Raw genomic sequence first — 6,965 nt, 5'->3', positions numbered from 1 at the left:
GTGGGAGAATGTTAGAATTTTATTCTAATTTGGGCTTATATTGATTGATGACTTTTTATTTTATTAAAATGAGTTGAATGTTACCTGATATATTCTTTCTCTGTGAGCTCTTTTGTTAATGTGATCCTTTTGAGCTATTTTTGGAATCACCATGTGCATATAAGTTTATTGGGTTGAGCCCAATTGACAAGTGTGCATGAGCTTTTGTGTAGGGCCCAATGAGCCTAATATCCATGATGGATGGACATTAGGTTTTCCATGTTTTATTAATAGAGGGCAGGATCCCCACTTGACTCTGATGTTCTTTAACGGCTTGTGCTCCATCGAACTAGTTAGTTTGCAAGAGACAGGAGATCAAGTGGAAGATCCTGTTCTGTCACATACAGTTGTGTGTCGGCTTCCGCAAAGATGAAAAAGAATGACGGTATGCTATTTATAGTTTTACTAGATGTCATGGTGTTCTAATTCCTAGTATAGATCCAATTAATATGTAATTCCTACACTTACCACACCAACCTCAACACCCTTTTGTCCACCCTCACTTCCAACACAGAAATTAACTACGGTTTCTATAATTTCTCAAATGGCCGCGAAAACAGTACTAACAAAGTAAACGCCATTGGGCTGTGTAGAGGGGATTTTGCCCCAGGTAAGCCGTGGTGGCGGAGAGAGGGGTGACACACAACTGTCATGCCCCCTCCCCCGAAGCTTTTCAATATTTGTTTTCTTACGTGTAATACATGTGTGTGAGTTATAAAATTCATGTAGGCATGTCATATTTTTTTTATCTTAGCCCACATAATCTCAAATTTCTTACTCCGTCACTGCAGGTGAGTGCCGCAGTTGCCTCAGCGGTTCAAAAGCCAATCTCACACAGCTTTGTCCAAACCAGAAAGAGGCAATTGGGTGGTATGAAGATGAGAAATGCATGCTGCGCTACTCAGACCGATCAATATTTCACAATATGGAAGATGGCCCCGCATACTATGCGAATAACAAGATGAACGCAACCGATTTGGATGAGTTCAATGTAGCAGTGAGGAACTTGCTGGGGAATTTAACAAGCAAAGCTGCATCAGGTGACAATGCTATGCTTGCTTGCATGAGTCTATTGCGCGCATACCCATAGATTGTTGTAGAGACAAGCTTGGTGGCAGGGTGGTGAGACCAAGTTGTAATATGAGATTTGAAACCAATTTCCTCTTCTATGGATTAACAGCACCACCACCACCGCCGCCACCTCCTCCATCCACCACCTCCAACACTAGTAACAACACTACTTCACCAGGTATACTTGTCAAGTTGACTTCATGATCCAGTTTTTACATTCATGACACAACTTTGAACGTTTTCTTCTGTGTGGTTTTGTTTTCCTTTTTCATCTCATGGAGGAAAAGATAAGTAAATTCTACATAGCGTTTGGTTGGAGGGGAATGAATGAAAGCGGAGAGGTTTTTGTGAAATCATGAGATTTGTACCTGTATTCTACTAATGCGTTTGTATTCAATTTCAGTTAGTAGTTGTCAAGTTAAGTGTGTGTTTGGATTTCAGTTTGTAAAACAGAGTTTGGGTGAATGTGGGTTTGCAAAACAGAGTTTGGGTCAAAATGAGTTGATTGTAATGTGATTTATGTTTGGATACTTTTATTCTGAAACAGAGTTTGATATCATGAATCATGTTTGGATAATATTAATGAAAAACACTTTTAAGTTGATTAATTACTAAAAAGGGTATGAGTTTTATTCTAAAACAGAGTTTCATTCATGATTTTTTAACTACATTTTATTATTTTAAGCAAAAATATTTTTTAAAAGGAAATCAAAAAATGCAAATAGTTGAAATTTGTAAAGTTAACACTTAACACTAATAAAAATTAAATAAGTTGTAGAATTTTTTTTTAGAAAAGAAAATATATTGATATAAGAGAGGTCTTGGAGACAAACCTCTTCCAAGTGAGCTAAAAGAGCAACATACAAGACAAGAAACCAAGCAGATAAATAGGTGCAAAGAAGTAGAAAAAACATAACAAACAACTGCAGGTACAGTAAAGAAAAAGGAGAAAAAACGAAACTACACTAACAGAGAAGGTTGGAATAAGGAGAAGAGAGAGGGTCAGTTATGGCACTGTGAAAGTAGTTGATTTTTTTCAATCCAACTTTAATTAGCCCAACTGCTCAACGTGAACGTAGAAGTGATGGTTGGGTCAAGTTAGATGAAAGTGGGTTTTTGGCCAAAAGTGAGTTAGGGTGAAAGTGGGTTCAAGTTACCCAAACATAATGGCACAATGTTCAGTGCAACCCAAAAGCACATTGAGGCTCACAAACAGAAAACCAAACATAGCCTAGTTTCCCTTTACTGTTAATAGAAGTGAAAGTTAGTTTTTCTACTTCTATATAAGAGAGAATTGTAAACTGTTGTACACTAATTAGGGTTGGCAATGGGTCTTGGACCCCACAGGGTACCCGCAAAAAATACCCACTATGGGTAGGGTAAAAACCCGCTAGATGGGGATGAGGTTGGGTATGGGTAATTACCCGCAAAAAGTAATGGGTATGGGTAGTATAGTACCCAACCCGCCCCATACCCGCACACATATTATTATTATTATTATTATTATTATTATTATTATTATTATTATTATTATTATTATTATTAAATCAACTTAACCTATAGCTTTCAAACTTAATTATTTTAAGAAATAAGTGACTATTTAAAGTATTCATAATCATTGCTAATTTACTCCTACTTATTTTTAAAATTAGTAAGTTAATAACATACAACTTTAGGACTGTATTATAAATCTAAAATTAAAAATTAAGTTATATCTTTCTTGCTTATTCGTTCTAAAAAAATATATTCTTAGTTGAATGATTTTATTTGTTATGTAGATAATCTTTTGTATTTATATTAGTGTTTTTTATTTAAAAAGTTAGTTGTATTTTTTGTTTTCTATTAACAAAAATAGTGAAAAATATATTTTGGTTAGCTAAATTGCGGGTAATGGGCACGGGTACCCAGAGGGTACGGGGACGGGTATTCAAGTTGCTACCCACGCGGGTATGGAGACGGGTACGAGTAATTTTTTAAAACGCGGGTATGAGAATGGGTACTATAGTACCCTATCCAGACCCTACCCATTACCATCCCTAACACTAATGAATAACACAAGCTATTTTCCATTTTCCTCTCCTTTACTCTGAAACTTTTCATAGTTTTGTTAAACTTGTCTTGTTTGGTTTTTTTTTTTTTTGATAAGCACTTGTCTTGTTAAACTTGTCTTGTTTGGTACTATTTCTAGGAGGGGAGGGGTAAAACCACTCATAATTCATTTTTGTCTCCATTTCAAAAGAGGGGATTTTGAGGGGAAATATTTCTTAGACAAAAATGTCCTTCCTCTCCTTTAAAACTCTTTTAAAAGTTAGGGTAACTAAAGTAAATTTATTTTTAAAACCCGCACCTCATAATCAAATATGATAAGAGTTAAAATCACTCTCCTCCCCTCAATTAAAATCCATCTTATTCCCTCCCTTCCACTCTTTTAAACCAAACACACCCTTAATGGAGGGGAAATTTGAGTTGATTCTGTTGAAAGTTGATTTATGAGGTTTTTTTTTTTTCTTCCAAAAATGGTGTTTGTGCAGGAACAAACAACAAAACTACCACTGTCATCGCTGTAGTTGTACCAATTGTTGCTGTTATGGTGCTGCTCACTTTTATCTGCATCTATTTAAGAGTGAGAAAGCTGAGGAAAAAGATTGAAAGTAAGTAGCACCAACTAGTGTTTTCCCTTAAATTTTGTCTAGGAATGTGTTGTAACATGATGAGTTATTTTTTTAAATAACATGACACAATTGGACTTGTGGAACATGAAATGAAATATCAAATGAGAACAAGGATTTCAGTTCATCTGTAAGATAAACAATCCATTTTTGCAACTAGAAAATAAAATAATGTCATTCTCAGCTATTCAAAGCATGCTTTACTCAACTAACGACTATGACTAACTGAATAAGGGAAAAGAACAAAGGAAGAAAATAACCATTGTGTGCTAGTTTCATGATAAGGAATTACACTCTCCGGTCACTATTATAAGCAAAAAACATTTTAATAGTGACCGGAGGGTGCACACCTAACTATGCTAGTTTTAAACTGCACTGAATTCTGCATATTTAATAATGGTTAGAGAAGGTTTTATTGTAGTAGTAAAATGTGAAAAATGTACTGATTTGAAGCCATTCCCTAGGTGAAACTCAAGAAGAAGATTATGATGATATCGATGAAATTGAAATTGCTGAGTCATTGCACTTCAACTTCAGCACCATAAAAGATGCTACAAAAGACTTTTCTGATTCTAATAAACTTGGACAAGGTGGATTTGGAGCTGTTTACAGGGTAAAATAACATTGTGAAATATCATGACTTCACCAAAATATGATATTCTCAGATAGTTGCAGAGAATTTACTATTCTTAACTGATATACTTTCAGGGTAGGCTTGCCAATGGACAAGAGATTGCTGTCAAAAGGCTGTCAAGGAATTCTGCACAAGGAGATCTAGAATTTAAGAATGAAGTACTTTTAGTGGCTAAACTTCAGCATCGAAATTTAGTCAGACTACTTGGATTCTGTCTGGAAGGAAGGGAAAGGCTACTTATCTATGAATTTTTTCCTAACAAAAGCCTTGACTACTTCATATTTGGTAGGTTTGAATGTATATGTTTAGTGCATATATTGAAACACGTTCGGAAACCACAGTGAAGTCAAAATTATGTCGGACTGAAGTAAAAGCTAAGGGAAATTGCTTCACCATAATTTTAACTTCACCGTGATTTTCCAAACCTGCACTTAATTGAACTATACCTCTTACACTTCAGTTGTGTTTTTAACCACAATTAACCATCTCAGAGTCACTTTTTTCCTACAAAAACTAGTGCTAGTAGCTTTTTCCATATGACTTCTCCCCCTACATAAAAATCTACTCAGTTTCCAAATATACACTAAGCTTAATTATATACTTCTGATATTGATATCACTTGTGGGTATATGCAGATCAAACCAAGAGAGCACAATTATATTGGGAAATGCGCTACAAAATCATTGCAGGTATTGCTCGAGGCATTCTTTACCTTCACGAGGATTCTCGACTACGCATAATCCATCGTGATCTAAAAGCAAGCAACATACTGTTAGACGATGAGATGAATCCTAAGATATCCGATTTTGGCATGGCAAGACTATTTGTTGTGGATCAAACTCAAGAAAATACAAATAGAATTGTTGGAACCTAGTAAGTATTCAAATGAAGCATTTGCTGATATTGATATCATTGAGCTTAGCATCTGAAAACTTGAAGATAATTGTGAAAATATTTTGATTGATTAAGCTCGTCCATTGTTATCCAGTGGCTATATGGCACCTGAATATGCAATGCATGGACAGTTTTCAGTGAAGTCAAATGTCTTTAGTTTTGGTGTGCTAGTTCTTGAGATTGTAAGTGGGCAAAAAAATAGCAGCGTTCGTCATGGGGAGAATATAGAGGATCTAGTGAGCTTTGTAAGTCATTTTCTTCTTCTCATCATTTATTTTCCTTGTGTTCAGAAGTATGGAACTAAATAAATTGTTAGTTTTTCAACATTCCTTTAGAAGGGAACCTAACTTATAGTCATTGCTATTGAGCAAATTCCTGCAGGCATGGAAGAACTGGAGGGATGGATCAGCTACAAATATTATAGATCCGCTATTAAGCAGTGATTCGCGAAATGAGATGATAAGATGCATCCATATTGGGTTACTCTGTGTTCAAGATAACGTAGCTAGCAGGCCAACCATGGCTTCTGTTGTCCTGATGCTTAATAGTTACTCTGTCACTCTTCCAGTGCCTACAGAACCTGCATTTTATGTGGATAGTAGAACTGAAAACCTTCCAGACATGCAGTCATGGGAGTATAGTTCAACTCAAGGTTCAGTCAATGAGGCTTCAATTACAGAGCTACATGCTCGCTAGACTTTGATCATAATGGCGATAGCCATAAACATGATCGATTCAGAATAAACATCTTCAATTTCTCAACCAAATGAAAATGTCTAGGACCATATGTAAGTTTTTCCTTTGTTTATATCAACCAAATACCACCCCCTATTTAGGTGTCTACATTCAAATTTAAAATGAGAAAGGAAGAAAATATAGATAAGTGATGATTATGATGTGTATGATATCAAGAGAGAGTTTGAGAATGGGGTATATGGTGAAGTGTGTGTATGTTGAGGTGTTTAAATATCATAATTGTTGTAAAAAGATGACTTGCAACGCTCACTAGATCCTCTATATTGAATACCTGAGTATGAAATGGGAATTTTTCTATCTTTCTTGTATTATTCACTATCTGCCCCTAACATATGAGATGGTAAATACATTAGCAGATAGAAAATTTCCCATTGTATCATCTCAGTGAATTTGCTATAATTATATTCTCAATTTCACAAATGTCTTAGAATAAATTTATCATAATGGGCCAATGTTGTCAACCGCGGATCGTGGAAAATAGCGGAAAGCTAAAAATCCGCTATGTCAAGCTCGCAAAGCAGAAAACAGCGTAAAATAGCGGATAGCGGTGAGCCCTTGAAGCGCTACGCTAAAGTACTATGGCACCGTGATATCCGCTAATTGACAACACTGTAATGGGCTCATTAATGAAAGCTCAACTAACCTCAGACGTTGCTCGGAATGCCTATTCCCTGATAGCTTGATAGCTTTCCATGAATATAATCTTTACCAGAAATAGATTTTTGAACATGAAATGAAGGCTTTTCACTATCATCACCAACCAATGGAATCACAGGCTCATAACTGGAAAACAGCAGATTCTGCAGCAGCCACAACCTCAGGGGTATGAAGGTCAGCACACCAAGCATCAAATCCTGCAACAAAATGAAACCAAAATATCACTTCTTTTCCTATCACATCAT

General features: G+C 35.8%; 1 pseudogene; it reads left to right on the top strand.

Annotated features, from left to right (window-relative positions):
• Nucleotides 1–418: 418 nt before the first annotated feature.
• On the top strand, nt 419–6,003 carry LOC130719641 (cysteine-rich receptor-like protein kinase 44; annotated as a pseudogene).
• Nucleotides 6,004–6,965: the final 962 nt, after the last annotated feature.

Source organism: Lotus japonicus, chromosome 5 (genome assembly GCF_012489685.1).
Source record: "Lotus japonicus ecotype B-129 chromosome 5, LjGifu_v1.2".
NCBI classification, from domain to species: domain Eukaryota; kingdom Viridiplantae; phylum Streptophyta; class Magnoliopsida; order Fabales; family Fabaceae; genus Lotus; species Lotus japonicus.
Note: the sequence above shows the minus strand (reverse complement) of the source record. Positions and strands in the feature narration are given on the sequence as shown.